This window comes from Haemaphysalis longicornis, unplaced genomic scaffold (assembly GCF_048455015.1).
Source record: "Haemaphysalis longicornis isolate Haplotype H1 unplaced genomic scaffold, Haemaphysalis longicornis Haplotype H1 scaffold_12, whole genome shotgun sequence".
Classification (NCBI taxonomy): Eukaryota; Metazoa; Arthropoda; class Arachnida; order Ixodida; family Ixodidae; genus Haemaphysalis; species Haemaphysalis longicornis.
The window spans coordinates 5,502,865-5,520,310 of NW_027526225.1; positions in this window are offsets into that span (position 1 = coordinate 5,502,865).

Genomic DNA, 17,446 nt, shown 5'->3' on the forward strand with positions numbered 1-17,446 from the left:
AGAGCAGTTTCGAGCAGACGAAATTGAAGAGCGCGGCGGCCCATACAGAGGCGGTGCGGTGGGGTCACGTGGTGCAGTGACGCCTGGGCCGACTTCGATTTTACTTTTTATGTATAGGCTTCACGTTTCTCCGGCTGCGCCGTCTCCTAACTTTTTCTTCCTCCATGCACAACGATTATGCCTCTTTCACAAGTGACGCAGTCGGCTGACAGCGGCCGTAGCGCCGTTATCAGATGATAGCGGACAATCGACACCAGTGCGAAGGGGTGCAAAGATGCCCGAAAGCCGCCGCCACCACCGCCGCCGAGAATGTTGCCACGGCCGTTGCAGCTTCGAATTTCACCTCGCCGACTATACTCGGTTACAACTCTCAAAGGGGCACTGACACAAAAATTTTGCATCTTGTTTTTTTTGTTGCGATAAGTAGCTAGTGACCTACTTATAACCTGTAGAAACCTCATTTGCTTCAGCGTGCGACGGTTGTTTAATTAGAGGCATTTTCAATGCGGCCAGTCGCAGTTTCGGTTTCAGCGAGTGCCGCGAAACGATGGATTTTGTGTGAACAAAGCTGACCACGTGACCGTCGAAGGGATATCACAGAGCAGAGCCGCCGTAGCACTGTCGAATCCGCATCGACGGCAGTTTCTGCGAATGCCCCCACGTACTGATCTCGTGAGGCGCTTAATTAAAAAGCGACCGTGGATATGACGCAGGCGCTGCGAGTGCAAACGCTACCGCGGCTAAAGAACGATGCGCGACGCTCGAGACGGTGGGTGGCAAGACGCGCGCTGGGAGCAGCCGGCCGGTCTGCCTACAGGTCCACCTACAGATGTGTTCGGCTTAGCACTGCGGCGGATATTCGCGTGCCGCTCTCGTAAGCGGTGCAGATGACAATTTTTAATGCAACCCGCCATCGCATCATTAACTCCTTTCTCATGTAAGCCACCATGGTCGGGACTTGGGGACAATTTCGTGCAGCGGTAACAAGCTATCACTCGAGCTACCTGCACCGGCCGCGGCCGTGGCCGCCGCCTGCACAGCGACCGGGCGACCGTGCGGCTAGCTAAGTGGGCTTTTCGTGCCTCCGCCGCGTTTTCGCATCCAATGGTAATAAACAGTAATAGAAACAGAGTGCCTGGAATCGCGTAGAACTTTGGTCGTGGCCAACTGCCTGATGAGCTGACGAAATCACAGCGCCTCCGCCGCCAACGATCGGGTCGTTCGTTCTCGAGAGCAGAAGCTCCGCCCTCCGGCCCTCCGATTGGAGCGGCGAGCCGGGCGAGCCGGCAAAAAGCGCCGGCAGTGCGGAAGCGGCAAACACAAACTCGTGACGTGTGTGGATGTTGTTTATTTACAATTGCGCGTGGTCCTCTGCTGGCTGCTCGGTTGCGTTTCGCACACTTTAAAATTGATTTTAAATATGTTCTAGGCTGTATTCGCCGCTGATATTTTGCAGATGATGTATATGTGTTCCCACCAATCTATATCCGAAGTTATCTCGCCTTCAAAATTTTGTGTCAGTGCCCCTTCAAGAACGGCACCACCTCATGTAGTGTATCACTCCGCCAAAGCGCCGGACCCGTGACGTCAGTGCGCGCGCGTTTTGAAAGGGGATTGCTATGAATGCGTGATATCGTCTGCCTTGTCTCACGCAGTTTGTTTGTCGTCACTGGAGTCGTTTATAAGCATATTAGGTCCAAAAAATCATGGGAACGGCTCACGCCACGTTCAAAATATTCCCAGTAACGCCCTACTTGCACCACGCGGAGAAACATCCGGCTACGGTGATACGGCACAGCGGCAACTTCCGGTTGCCGGAAACTATGCGGCACATAGTGTTAGAATGTGAGGGTATCCATCCAAATCTACATGAAGGGAATATTGGGCTTCCAGAAGCCCTAGGATTTAAGGGTATCACAGAGGAAGTTAACTTCAAGGCTGTCGCGGGGACGAAAAGAAGATTAGAATGCTGGTGGACGAAAAGCAGATAGGGGAATATTGCCTAGGACAGTTACCACCTGTAACAGGGAAAAGAAAGTATGTCGGGCTTAATAAGCGTTAGTGCCTGCCCTAAGCAGCGCTAGTATTAAACCAAGAGTGTAAAACATGGTTATATCAGTCCTTTTTGGTAAGATGACATGTCATCACCCCGATTCAAAGGGGAAACCAATAGGAATCATCATCATCATCGGTGCCGTTCTTAAGTCGTCACCGAGTATAGCTGCGCGCACCCTGCCGGTTGAAATCACTCGCCCCGTTGGAACGCCGGCGCGAGCACATTATTTACGCGATAGCGTTATTGCGCTCATTTTACGATTTCCCCGCGCTTGCTACCCGTCCGATATCAGCCGTGCTCACCAGGCGTCCACGGAAATACGTCACCGCTGCCACCCGGAAGCTACGACTGAGGCCACAAGATTCAAATGCTCCGAAAAATTGTACTTTGCCGGAACGGCAACTCATGTTTGGAAAGGGGACAATGATACAACGCCGGATACGAAAGAAAAGACGCGTTTTCAGCATTGCCGCGCTTGCGCGGTGAAGGTAGTTCTATGCCGATTCGGTCGTAGCATGCTCGGCAGACACGATCGCCAGTTGTGCCGGCAACTTACGTCATCACGCCAAAGCGTGTTTCCACCAGAAGATCAAAAAATATAAATTTCCGGTAATTCATCCGCCGTGGGATACGAGGCGTGCAGTAGTGAGTCTCCGGAATAATTAAGACCACCTTACGAACTTTAACGTGCGCTCAAATTGCGACACAATGGCGTTATTGTGAAAAAAAGGCTCCACGACAGGGATTCGAACCCACATCCGTGGGCTCAGCAGCGCAACGCCTTACCCACTTAGCCACCGCAGCGTGTTTTCTATACCGGTGCTTATGCCGGCACCAACATTGCGTGACGTAACTGAAACAGGGGGAAAAGGATTAACGCCAGTGTCTCAGACATATATTATAACCTGAAAAGAAGTAAAATAAAGCCCACTGCATATAATCTAATCACGCAAGTTTTCAAAATACCTTGCAATATTCCCATGGTTCTGCCTCCGCTGCAAGCTCGGCTTGGCAAACGACAAATGGCGCCATGCGGCCAAGTTAAAAATCACCCTGAAAATAAGTACGGATGTCCTCCAAGAGAACAGTCACATAGGAATGCTCACTTAGGAGCCTCTGGAGACAAGCGGCGGTGCCAGACTCACAACCCCCAAGGAAATCTTTAACCAATTATCCAATCTTCAACGAATCTTTTTAGCCCACAAAAAAAAAATGCCCGACCAAGAGAAAAGCAAGAAAAAGAGAAGAAGCGATAAGAATCGTGCAGCCACTGGTCATGAGCCGAATATTGCAGACCCTACGGTACTACAAATTTACCCGTACCAACGTAAGTGATAGAAACGCTATCATCAGGACAGCATATGAGCAGTCCTCAACCTCGCAGTTGTGACCGTAAGACAAGCTAATAACGGCTGTACCACCAGGGTAGCAGAATGGACATGCATAGATGGGTCTCGAAGAAGGAGAAGGCCATAGGGATAAAATAACAATATTCAAGGCAAAGAATGAACTTGGGAAGCGCAGGACAGGAGCGGCTGAAGGTCAATGGGAGAGACCCTCACCGTGCAGTCGTCCTAAATAGGATGTTAGTGATAATAACGATGAATATGCCCTCAACTTGTGTCTTCCTAACGCTGAAGAAATCGGAGAAACCACTCTCCGAACACAAAGCGAGCGGATGGAAAAACAAGGCATGGTATAGAAGACAGGAACCCCCCGCCATCTGAAAAGAAATTACTGCACACCATGGTAGACCTGTCACCAATCCAGCGAGTATACGCGTTAAAACTTTCCTGTACCAATACTATGGACCCAATCGTACATAGGAAGAGGCAGGATCAAGTTCATTTGGGGAAAGTTTCCAAATCATGAGGCCACAGTATACACCGACTCCGGGATATACGAAAGCACAAGGCTGCAGTTGTCGTTGTTGACTACCATGTAAATCTTTGTGACTGCATGACACTCTAATATACCGGAAGATACAAGTGGAAGTTGGAGCCATCCTCTCGGCAGTCCGAATAGCGGAAGTATCAAATGGAAGCATAACATTATTACCCTCTCGAAGGACATTACTGTTTTCTGCAGGCAGAATACCTAAGCACTTCGGTAAGATATTCCCATTCACAATGCAAAAATTTAACAACCTCACCTGGGCACCCGAACCCAATGGCCTGGCACCGAACGACGCACTGACCAAGAGGCACACGAACTTATGTGCCGTGCTTCTTGCGACCACGACTACCACACTGCCCTCCTCGAAAAATGTTAAGAACGAATTCCTATCCAATGCCTAGGACTGCGATCTTTCGCCCTTGCTACAACGAAGTGGCCATGGAGAAGAGTCACAAACTCTGTGGACGAAAATCCAACACAAGTATCTGCAGATCTATGTGCATTAATGTGTGAGGTAGAAACATAATACATGAACTTAAAACTCTGCTAAAATCGGAGAAATATGCCCTCGCTTGCACGCATCCTAGCCATGTCCAAGGGTATAGTCAGATGAGAACAACTCAAACATAACATAAGCTACTCCTTCGAGACATGGGAGGCAGCTTTGACCAGCTGAATCCCATGTGAAAGCTGCTGCATCTGGGACCCTAGTCTTCAGGTTCCACCCTTGAGCTCCCTGTCGTCTGTTTACCGTTTGCCTAGTTAAACGTACACCACTACTATTTCTTCCTGAACACAGATCTTCTCTCTCTCTCTCTCTCTCTCTCTCTCTCTCTCTCTCTCTCTCTCTCTCTCTCTCTCTCTCTCTCTCTCTTCGTAAAAAGCCAAATTGTTCAGCCCGGCCTAGAAATGACAGAATAAACATTTTGAAACACTGGCAGTGACGACTCATCGCACAAACTGACCATCACCTTGCATCGGCAACCTTTCCCGCTCACATTTTAATCCACAGAAGGGCATAGAAGCTTTGTCTTTCCTGGCACACGGCCATTAAAACCTTCGTAGCTAATCTTTCTCTCTTCGATCACCTTTAGTGCTTGTGAAGCATAGATCGGAAATGCAGCAACTGCGTACGAAAACACTCAGTGGCAGTAAGTATCGCTATCGCGCCTTACATCTTAGGATACAAACGTAGATGTCTCTGCAACTTTTTATTCTTTGGCTTGAAAGCCATTCCGAGCAACGTTGTCGCATCGGCGGCCCTCGTTGAACAGCTGGTCATAGTTCTGGCGGAAGAATAATAATATATCTTAGTCTGGTCGCATATAAAGTCTGTCTCTCTCCATTCGCCAGTGTATTTCACACCTAATTAGGCGCCTATCCCCCGTAACAGGCGCCTATCCAGCGGCAGGCAGCTCTGGGCGAGCCTCTGCCTCTGGACCGGCCTGCGCCGGCGTTTCCAGCTGTGGGCCCTGCTGCGTCGTCAGCGGCAACAGCGCCGACAGGTCGGGTTCCTTCTGCGCTCGGATCCGCAAGTGACCGCCCAGGGTGACAGGAAGGACGAAGACTACATCATGAGTTCGGGCAAGTTCTACACGACCAGTGCCCGATGGACCGCCGGGAGGTTGTGCCAGCGATTCGTCTCTTGCCTGCACGTGGCCTGCTCCCGCCGTGGCTCGTAGCTCATGGTCCAAAACGCTTCGCTTGTTCTGTTACGCGCGCTGAATTCTTCGATAAATTGAAACCCTGATTTTTTTTGTTCGAAAGAGTGACTCATGTGTTTACCGCTGCATCTCTATAATGAACTTTTATTCATTTTTTTATACATCGCTTCCAGACGCGGCGTTGTCTTTCAGCACAACCGCGCTTCCGGTCGCGCCAGGGGGACGTACCAAGCAGTCCCGGCGACGACGAGGACACAGGCATGCAGGGGTTTCGGGTATGCGCGGAAACCCGCACACAGCCGCACACAGTGTTACCGTTCCAGCACCTCCTGGACGAAGCGCGGCACTGGGACATTGAGTCGGAACTCAGCGGGGCAGGTACGGAGGAAAAATAGTTGAGAATCTCGAGACAAAGCCAGACCGGCACTTTTTATCCATATCCGAGTGACTAGACGCTGCCGGAGACGCCATGGATGCGAAGTAGAGTGCGACAACGTGCTGCACATTCATAAATGAATTCTTTAAACTTTCAAACTTTCACTGTTGCAGCGAGGTCTACCGCAAGACAAATACTCAGAGAGAGAGAGAGAGAGAGATACTGTATTTTCAGTAAATGTCTCGAGGAAAATTGAAGTCCAAATGGAGGTGGCAGGTAACGGGCTGAAGGCCCGCCCCCTCCTGGACGTCTTGTCCGTGACTTAGAACTGTGGTCCCATGGTCGCCGTAGGCTCGTGCCTTCCGGCGAGCTCTTCCGCCCTCTTGACCAGGTGGACCTGTAGGTCCAGGTAGGGGCTGCGAAGCGAGGCCTCCCACCTCTCCTCAGAGGGCCCGATTTCAGGGAAAGGGTCCTGGGGGCATGCCCACAAAGGGGCGCCTCTTCGTTACAGACAAGGTGGCGGCTAATTTGTAGGAGCGAGTGCTCAAAACCTAGAGCTTCAACCTCTGTGGCGGCGCCCGACTAAAACAAAAGTGGGGTGGGGCCATGAAGACAAAATAAGGCCTCGTGTAATTTGAAAGGTCGCGTTTCCGTACTGTTCATGCGATCAATCAATCTACCAGTTTTGGTAACAACTTCATTTCGAAACAAAAAACGTTCTTACCTACAAAAACCGGTAAGAAACCTCGAAAAAACTTCAAACTTTTCCTCTGCTAGTCGTGACCTATTGCTAAAAATTGAGTTATTTGTTGGCATTCGAATGTATACAACGATCAAAAAGAATTACGGGCACCACAGCCAGGTTTCTTCTCCATTTCTGACCTGAAAACGTCGTTTTGACATGCAAGAACAGGTAAGGAGTGTAGAAAAACCTCAAACTTTTGCGCGGCGCAACGTCACCTAGCTCTAAAAACACAGTTATCGGTTATCATTCAAATGCATGGTGCGATCAAATAGAATTACGGCTACCACAGTCATGTTTCTCTGTGGCAGCTTTGGTAGGTGGTGTCCCGTCGATAGGACGGGCTGCGGTTGCCAGGCGATTGGCGAGCAATTATCCCTGTCACGTCATAAGGGCTGTTCGAGGAAGGGTTTGGTGTGTCGCCAGTTCTTCGTCCATATTCCTCAATACCAGTAAAGTCCAGAGCTTTTCAACAGGTAGCACCCTTAGCTGTCCCGATATAGAGCACCTCCGGTACTCTTATATAAGTGCGACTATCTCTAAGGCTCACTAAGAGGGTTCAACTTAAATTGAGAACGACTCAGAGGGCAATGGAGCGGAAAATGATAGGTGTAACATTAAAGGACAAGAAGAGAGCGGAGTGGGTCAGGGAACAAACGCGTGTTAACGACATACTAGTAGAAATTAAGAAGAAATGGACGTGGGCAGGGCATGTAATGCGAAGGCAAGATAACCGTTGGTAATTCAGGGTAACAGAGTGGACCCCTATAGAAGGCAAGCGTAGCAGGGGGCAGCAGAAAGTTAGATGGGCAGATGTGATCAAGAAGTTTGCGGGGATAAATTGGTCACAGTTGGCACAGGGCCGGGGTAATTGGAGAATAATGGGAGTACCTCTGCCCTGCAGTGGGCGTAGATAGGCTGGTGATGATGATGATCATAATGATCTCTTTCTCGAGTATGGGAGGTCGCACTGACCGACTTTCGTTGAAATTTTCACCTACATTGTGCTCGCATAGCGCCTTCTGCCCTGCGCAACTTTTCTCACGAGGGTCAGGAGACCACCGATCACTCCATGCGGTCTTGTCAAACGCGTTCTCCTCTAAGCACAAAGGATACCCGGAGGTTCTCTTTCGTCTTTAATAGGTCTGTCCTTATCGACACCCACTTTTCCATCACCTGGCGCATTGGGGATCGCTTTTTTAATACGAAAGCGAATTAAACGCCCCTTTACGCGAAAGTAGGCGTCGGCTTTAACCACCCGGTGGTTTTACAAATGGCTGACGGCTCAGAAGAAAATAAAGGGGAAGAAAAGAAAAGCGGTGCACTGGGCTTCGTGATTCGAACCTGCAGTGACTTACAGAGTGCAAGCCCAACGCAAGCCCCTTTACACCACAATTCCGATGCTTCGCTCTTGGTAGCCAAAAGTGGACCTAGGGAATCTGTTGTGGCCTGCAACTTTGAGACACGTGTTGAAGGAGTTTACTCAGGCCCACAGGAGTAAATTGAACATCTTAACTGGCTAAGTAGCGAAGCGCTTTTACGCTGATAACGCATATGTACGGCTGACAGAAAAACACGCCGCCAAGAGAAGAGGACAATGACGATATGGGAATGAGATAACACCAAATTTAAATTATTACTTGTACCGCTGCAATCTGACACATTTACCACTCTGTGCATTTAGTAACGAATTAGAGACAGCTGACCATTTTTTCCTATCCTGCCGATGGTACTAGTACTCCTCAATACGAAAAAGATACTCGGAAAACAGGGTTAATCAATTGGCCCTCCCTCTGTCTGTTCCTCTAATCTTATCGTTCGGGGCGAAGGTGCTGGGTTTTAGCCGTGCAGATCTTTGCTCCGCCGTGCACTCATAGGAATCTGGCCGTCCCCCGTGGCCATGCCGGGCCATGGCCATGCCGGGCTTCCCTCAAAAAGATCCGGTGCGCATTTCAGACCATTGCTTGCTGCCAGCTGAGGGTTCAATTCACGAATCCGCATAAAGACCTCACGGCCTCGGATGCGCAAATCCTGCGAAAACTCCAGACAAATACGTACATACACAAATCCAGATGGTCCAAGATGCTGCGACACCAACATCGAGAAATGCGGCGAGGCAGCCACGCCACATGGTCCTGTCCAATCATATGGGGAACAGGCACCAGCAACTCCTCAACACAGCCTACTACACTGGATACATGGGAGGCGGCCCTGGCAAGCTCATCTCTACAGGACCAACTCAACCTGCTGGAGAGAGCGAAGACAGGCGCACTAGCCACTGGGACCCCGGACCTAGGGTTCCACCCATGAAATCCACTCCACTCTATCCCCTACCCCATTCCATCCTTTTCCTATTCCTCAATAAAGTTGGTTCAATCAGTCAGTCAGTCAAAAAGATCCCAGCGTTTATGATCACTGCTATAAGTGCCTTCCCTCCCACTGCCTCTCCTTCACCAACTTCCCTTCTTGTTTTATTTCTTCAGATATTTTTCCAGTTTCTTGTTTAGTTTTGATTTTACATTGTCTTCAACACTTCCTGGTGCTACATCTCGAGTTTGGGCAGTTTTTTTTTTCCTGTTTATATTTACCCCCTAAATGCCCATTTTAATTTCATTCGTTAATTTTTTTTAATTACTGAGTATATAGTTTCTCTCAGTGAGCGCCCCTTTTCTGGCCAATCTCCCTGAGTGGGTATGAGCCATATCTTCTGGCACCACACCAAAAAGAGAGGCTATTGAAAACAAGAACCGGCAGGGAAATCTTAAGAAGAACGGGCCACACCATTCACACCGAGTTCGTACGAAGAACAACAGAGCTGCAACCAGAACAACGCAAAGCTCTCAAAATTTCACCCATTCCAAAGAAAATGAGCCCCATCTACAACAAAGGTAGAAGACGAGCAAGAATTAACTATATAAGAAACACATACGGGAAAAATCCAGATGCAGTATACACGGATGCCGCCACCAACCACCACAGAATATCATCAGCCGTAGTTGTGGATGCACGGGGCAAACTCCTGGACTTTCTCATGAACAGAAAACAAACATCTCAAGAAGCTGAAACCACAGCCATACTACTCGCTGTAAGATGGGGAGAATACAACAACAAAAACCTCATCATCATCACGGACTCTACAAGAGCCATTAGAAATCTAATATGCGGCCTTATTCCCATAGACACCAGGAATATTCTACCAGCCGAACCAAAAGGCCAACATAGAATATTATGGAGCCCAGCACACGAAGGCCTGGAAGGAAATGAGAGAGCCGACTCCCTAGCGAGGCAAATCAACAGCCGCAGGGAAACGGACCACTCTTACACCCTTCCTCCCTTCATGTCGCTTAATGAAAGGCTTTACACTCAAAGGCAAGCGAGAAAGACCATGCCCGCACCGCATCATATGTTAGATGCCGAAGACGCACGAAACATAAGAAAACTTCAAACCAACGTTTTCCCACACAAATCCAGACTGTCTCTCATGTTTCCAGAGATATAACGAAGAATGCCACAAATGCAAATTACGAGCAGACTTATTCCACACAGTCTGGAACTGCCCTATAATTTGGCAACAGAACACCTACCAAACATCCAGAGAGTCCTGGGATTTAGCACTGTCCAGCTCGGACCTTTCGACACAGCGTGAGCTGCTAGAGAGAGCCAAGCTGGGAGCCTTTGCTACTGGAGTCCTGGAAATAGGACTTCACCCATAACTCTTTCCACATTCCCGTCTTCCTATTTTCAAATAAAGTTTACTCTCTCTCTCTCTCTCTTACCACTACTGGAAGAGTGGAGGCTTACGAGAGTAATTTTAGCGAGCTGACTACAACCTATTACAAAAACCGTTTTCCTAAAAGCCAATGTGTGAGTCACAGGCGTTTTGGTCGCAGGCGTTGCAACTTGCAAGTCAAAGTTAGAAAAGGCTACGAGCCTTACTTCAGTTTTTGAAAGACACAGGCCTATTTGAACGTTATATCATTACTAGCACGCAGCGTCCTTCGTTCACCTTTTTTTTCGGTTGACGTCATCAGTTCTGAGCATTTTTAGATGCGACGCATCTCTTGCTCGGGGGTATGTCTCTCCGGCGTCAGCGTCCGCACACCACCTGCGCATGCGCAACTCTCCTCCGTTCTTCTCTCCGACAGCTGTGCGCAACACTTTCACTCTGTCTCATTAACATAATCACAACAGCTGCGCGCGCGCTTCGCTCCACTCGCGTCTGCTCCGGCGCGCAAGTGCGCGCATGCGCGACTCCCCTCCGCTGTCTCCTCTCCTTCAGGCGCTGTGAATATAAAGGGGGTAGCGCGCTGCGGCGGTTCAGTCAGCGCTCGCGATCCCCTGACCGTGCACTTCAACGACCACAAAGCCGTCGTGCCCAAAGTAAAGTGCAACCGCTGAAAATGGCAACCAGTCTCTCTCTCTCTCTCTCAGTAAAAGAATGAAAATTACGCCCATCTTTCCCGCGTATGAGAACACCCGCATGTGATGGAATGCATCCTACGCGTTCACAACACGTTTCACGCGATTTAGAGAATCAACCCAATGGAAACACCAATTGAACCCCCCCCCCCCCCCTTCCCCCCGATGCGTCGCATCACATCAGGGTTCCTCTCGCGGGAAGATGGGCGTAATTTTTTTTTGTGCGTGTCTTCGTACGAAGGACAGGGAAGCCGACCACAAGTTCACCATCATCATCATCACCACCAGCCTATCTACGCCCACTGCAGGGCAAAGGCCTCTCCCATTAATCTCCAGTTATCCCGGTCCTGTGCTGCCTGCGACCAACTTATCCCTGCAAACTTCTTGATCTCATTTGCCCATCTAACTTTCCGCCGCGCCCTGCCACGCTTGCCTTCTCTAGGGATCCACTCTGCTACTCTTAATGACCAACGGATATCTTGCCTTCGCATTACATGCCCTGCCCACGTCCATTTCTTGTTTCCAAATTTCTACTGTTCCGTTTGTTCCCTGACCCACGCGTTTGTTCCCTGACTCACTCCGCTCTCTTCTTGTTTCTTAATGTTACACCTATCATCTTCCATTGCACTGCTCGCTGAGTTGTCCTCAATTTAAGTTGAACCCTCTTAGTGAGCCTCCAAGTTTCTGGCCCATAGGTGAGTACCGGTAAGATGCAGCTGTCATGCACTTTCTTCTTCAGGGACAATGGTAGGCTGCCATTCATTGTCTGAGAATGTCTGTCGAATGCACTCCACCCCATTCTTATCCTTCTCGTTATCTCTGCCTCATGGTTGTGATCCGGGGTCACAACTTGGCCTAAGTAGATATATTCGTTTAACACTTCCACTGCCTCACCACCTATCACATCGCTGTACTGTTCCGAGGTTATTGATCATTAGTACAGTTTTCTGCATATTAATTTTCAGGCCAATGGTTCTACTCTGCTTGTCTAGTACCGTAAACATATGCTTTGCAATTTGTCTCCCGAGTTACTTATCAAAGTAACGTCATCAGCACATCTGAGTTTAGTGAGGTATTCTCCACTAACCATTACGCCCACCTGATTCCAATCCAATGTTCTGAATCGTTCTTGTAAACATGCTGTCAATAACATTGGAGAGATTGTGTCTCCTTGTCTGATGCCCTTTCAAATGCGAATGCATTTCTTAGTCGGGGGTTGTCGTGCGTTGGCCGGCGTGCGCCTAGCAACAGCTGTGACGCGCCTAGCAACCGGAGCATGTGATAGCTCGAGCGGGAGTAGCGGAGGGCAAGGGGAGAGGAGGAGCGCGCTCGGCGTGTGAGGGCGCTCGCATCGCGGAGTGAGTGGAGAGGAGGAGCGCGCTCGGGCGTGTGAGGGCACTCGCATCGCGGAGCTCGGCGGAGAGAGCTCGCGCGCGGGGCGGGCGTGTTGCGCGGGTCTCTCTCTCCTCTCCGCGTACCCTCTCTCCGCTCGGAAAAAAATATATAAATGCAGTGGAGCGCGCGCCTCTCTCCGTGACTGCTTGCCGCAGCGCACTCATCGGCATACCTCGGCAAAGTTGGCGCGGCTCACTCAAACTCACTCACAATTTTTTTTTCGAATCACCACTCACTCAAACTCAGACTCAATGCTGAGCAGCACATCTGCGCTCACTCAAACTCAAACTCACATTGAGCTCAAAACTCAGAACTCACTCGGACTCAAAACTCAAAATGTACTCAGAACTCAAAATGTACTCAAACTCAAAATGTAATCAAAACTCAAAATGTACTCAAACTCAAAATGTACTCAAACTCAATTTGGACTCAAAACTCAAAATGTACTCAAAACTCAAAATGTACTCAAACTCAAAGTGTACTCAAACTCAAAATGGACTCAAAACTCAAAATGTACTCAAACTCAAAATGAACTCAAAATGGACTCAAAACTCAAAATGTACTCAAACTCAAAGTGAACTCAAACTCAAAATGGACTCAAAACTCAAAATGTACTCAAACTCAAAATGAACTCAAAACTCAAAATGGACTCAAAACTCAAAATGTACTCAAACTCAAAGTGAACTCAAACTCAAAATGGACTCAATACTCAAAATGTACTCAAACCTCAAAATCTACTCAAACTCAAAATGTACTCAAAACTCAAAATGTACTCAAAACTCAAAATGTACTCAAAACTCAAAATGAACTCAGAACTCAAAATGGGCTGAGAACTCAAAATGAATTCAGAACTCACATGGCCTCACAGAGATTGAGACAGTCAGAGAGTGAGAGTGAGAGTATGAGAGTGTGCGATTGAGAGTGTGAGAGTGAGAGTGTGAGTGTGAGTGAGAGTGTGAGTGAGAGTGTGAGTGTGACTGAGTGAGAGTGTGAGTGTGAGTGAGAGTGTGACTGAGTGAGAGTGTGAGTGAGTGTGAGTGTGAGTGAGAGAGTGTGAGAGTGAGAGTGTGAGTGAGAGTGCGTGTGAGTGTGAGTGAGAGTGTGAGTGAGAGAGTGTGACAGTGAGAGTGTGAGTGAGTGCGAGTGCGTGAGAGTGAGTGAGTGTGAGTGTGAGTGAGAGTGTGAGTGAGAGTGAGATTGAGAGTGTGAGTGAGTGAGAGTGTGAGTGTGTGTGACAGTGTGTACCTTTTGCGATATCCTCATAATTATAACCAGAAAGCATTTTCATATTTGTCCCACGTGACCCCCTTTACGAGACCTTTAATTTGATACCCCACACACCCTAGCAGGGTCATATGGAATTCATACCAGTCAAACTAACCATGACTCATGACTGTAACCAGGACGCATTATTTAGGTGTCCGACATGATTCCCCTAACTGGAACCTTCAATTTGACACCCCACATGCTTCAGCGGCCTCACATTGAATTTAACCCCATCTAGGACTCATAATGACCATCTCATGATTCGAACTACGAAACCTTTTTTTATTTGTACCACGTGATTCCCCTCTTCAAGACCGTAAATTTGATAACCTACACTCCCTAGCGGGGTCACTTCGAATTTTACCCCAATATAAGACTCGCCATGACAATCTAATGGTTATCACCAGGAAGCATTTTTGTATTTCTCCCACGTGATTCGGCTCATCAAGACCATTGATTTGATACCCATCACATCCTAGCGGAATCAATTTGAACGTTAAACCAATCAATGACTAACCATGACTACCTCATGATATAGCCCTACCACATTTTTGTCCCACGTGATTTTCCTTATCGGAACCTTCAATTTGATACCCCGGACACCCAGTGGCATCATTGTGAATTTTAACCTAATTTATGACCCATTTTGACTATGTCATGACCCATTTTGACTATGTCATGATAATAATCAGGAAGCACGTGATTACCCTCATCGAGACCTTTAATTTGATACGCCCTAGCGTCATGAACCTGAATTTTAACCGAATCTTTGATTTACCATGACTACGTCATGATATATCCATATCTCATGCTCGTCCCGAATGATTCCCCACATGCCCTCGCAGCGTCATTTTGAATTTTAACCCAATCTACGACTCATTATGACTGCCTGATGACTACAATCAGGAAGCATTTTTTTTATTTACCCCGCGTGATTCCGTTAATCCAGACCTTTCATTTGATACCTCACACGCCTTAGCCTCATCAGTTTCACTTTTCAACCAATCTAATGTGGTCATTATTCTGTCTTAAGGGGCGCTGCCCAGTCAATTCAGCTAATTCATTTGAAACAGTAGAAAGGACAGCCCCCGCCCCCATTTCCCCCCGGCTCTCACCTCTTCCTTTGTGACCCCTAGTATATCAGAGAGAGAAGAGAGAAAGACTTTATTTATGGCCAGCAGGGAGTGGGAGGTCGGGATGCGCAGAGCCTCCACATCCCACCCACGTTCACGACGTCTTCGGGACTAGGCCCCGCCGGCGTCGGCGTGAGCGGTGCGCGAAAGGTACTCGGGAGTTCGTCCCTTTCCCCCCCGTCTGCGACTCGCTCCGCTTCTGCCTGGCGAGAGCAGCCTCGAGCTGCTGGACGGCTAGAGTTTGTGCGGCCAGGTCCGTCGAATATACGGCACTCGTTATGGTGTCCGGCAGCCGGCCGTAGATGTCGGCAGCTTCCACGGGGTGCACTGCACAGTCCCACAGGATGTGGGCCAGAGTTGCGCGATGTTGCCCGCACACACTACACACGTCACTGGCGTACACGTCCGGGCACACGTGACGCGCGAGCGCCGGCGTGATCACTGACTGTGTTTGTAGTTGGCGTAGTAGCACTGCATGCTGTCGTGTTAGTTCCGGGTGGGGCGCCGGAGCGGTGCGCCGGCCGAGCCGGTACCACTCCAGCACCTCCCCGTATGTGAGGAGGGGCTCCGGGTCCCACTCCACGTCGTCGTCTTCGCGTTGGCCTCCCTCTGTCGCGGAGCTCGGCAGTGGGGAAGAGACCGCCGCCGCGCGGTTGGTCAGTCCTCGCGCGGCTGCGTCCGCCGTCTCTTGCAGTATATCAAGCCGTTAACAGTAGCAGGCGAACAACCAGCACGCCAGCGCCGCCGTGTGCTTTCCCACCACCCTTTCCCACGCTCTTAGTGGATCCGTCAGGAGGAAAAGTTAAGACAACCCTTTTTTATGACCTCACCAGTCAATTATCACTCACGCGCCCAGCCGCGAAAATTAGGTATATATACAGCAAGTGCTTATGGCCACAAAAATTCAACAAGAAACTAAAAAAAATCAGACACCACCTCCCTACCAACCGATCATGCAGATCGCGATTGGTGACATACCCGCAGGTAACTTGAATTCCGAGCCCACAGTGACGCATGAAACTTAACAGCGAACCATAGCTGCCTGCTAGGCTACTCATATGTACTCAAACTCCAAATGGACTTAAAACTCCTATTTACTCAGAACTCAAAATGTACTCAAAACTCAATATGTAATGAAACTCAAAATGTGCTCAAACTCAAAATGTACTCAGAACTCAAAATGGACTCAAACTCAAAATGTACTCAGAACTCAAAATGAGCTCAAACTCAAATTGTACTCAGAACTCAAAATGAACTCAAACTCAAAATGTACTCAGAACTCAAAATGGACTCAAACTCAAAGTGTACTCAGAACTCAAAATGGACTCAAACTCAAAATGTACTCAGAACTCAAAATGGTACTCAGAACTCAAAATGGACTCAAACTCAAAATGTACTCAGAACTCAAAATGGACTCAAACTCAAAATGTACTCAGAACTCAAAATGAACTCAAACTCAATCGGACTCAAACTCAGTCGTGATCACTTGGCTCAAACTCACTCAAGCTCAAACTCACCATGCCACACTAGCCTCGCGCTCACTCAAACTCAAACTCACGCGTGAGTTTGAGTCCAAATGAGTCTGAGTGAGTGGACTCATGAGTGAGTTTGCCGACCTCTGCTCATCGGTGCACCCAATGCATTCGCATTCCCGCACGATCCCCTTCGGGGAGGTGGGGGGAGTTTTTTTTTAAAGGCATTTTACTGCTCCGCTTATGGAGGATGTGGTAGCTGTGGACATATTGTAAATAATCTTTCATACAACTGCTAAAAGCGCTCAGCTGTTAAAAAAGGAAAACTCAGAAAGCTAGGGAGTAGCACGAGGGGTTTTGGAGCAAACGCCCTGGGTAGAGCCCCAGCACTGCTGATATTCTTTGTAAGACCCATGAATTTTTTAATTGTAGACTGTTCTATTAGCTCAATTCTACGCATTCTTTTCGTAAATAAAAGTGGTTTAGTATCTTCAACCCTTTCAGCCCTGATTTTTTTGTTTCAAGCAAAACAATGGTTTCTTAAATTTTAGGCTCATAAGCCCCTAAACAAAAAATAGAGCTCGAAGTGCAAGTAATTTCAGACTTATTACTCCGGCAATCAGTTAGCAGATTTATTAATCAGGCAATCAGTTAGGACATCTGGCAATTAAAAATTTTATGTCGAGCAGAGACATCACTTTTGCATATTTTCCTAAACTCCATGACCACACGAACCTACAAACAAAAAACAAGCTTCTTAATGCACATATTAATAGATTTACAAGCTTGGGAATAGAACTCGGACCGCCATTTTTTGCAGCCTCAATGTCGTAATTTCGTCTGCACCGGAGCTGCTTCTTCGTAGTCTGGGGCTCCACTGAAATGAAACAGTGATATCTTTTGCAATAGGCATCAGCGAAGAACAATTCCTTCCAAAACTGGCAGTTTTCGTTTCGTTCTCCACGCGCTAGAATAAGTTTTATGTGATGGCGATGGCGTCAATTGACACCACCAGAGCCAAAAGGGT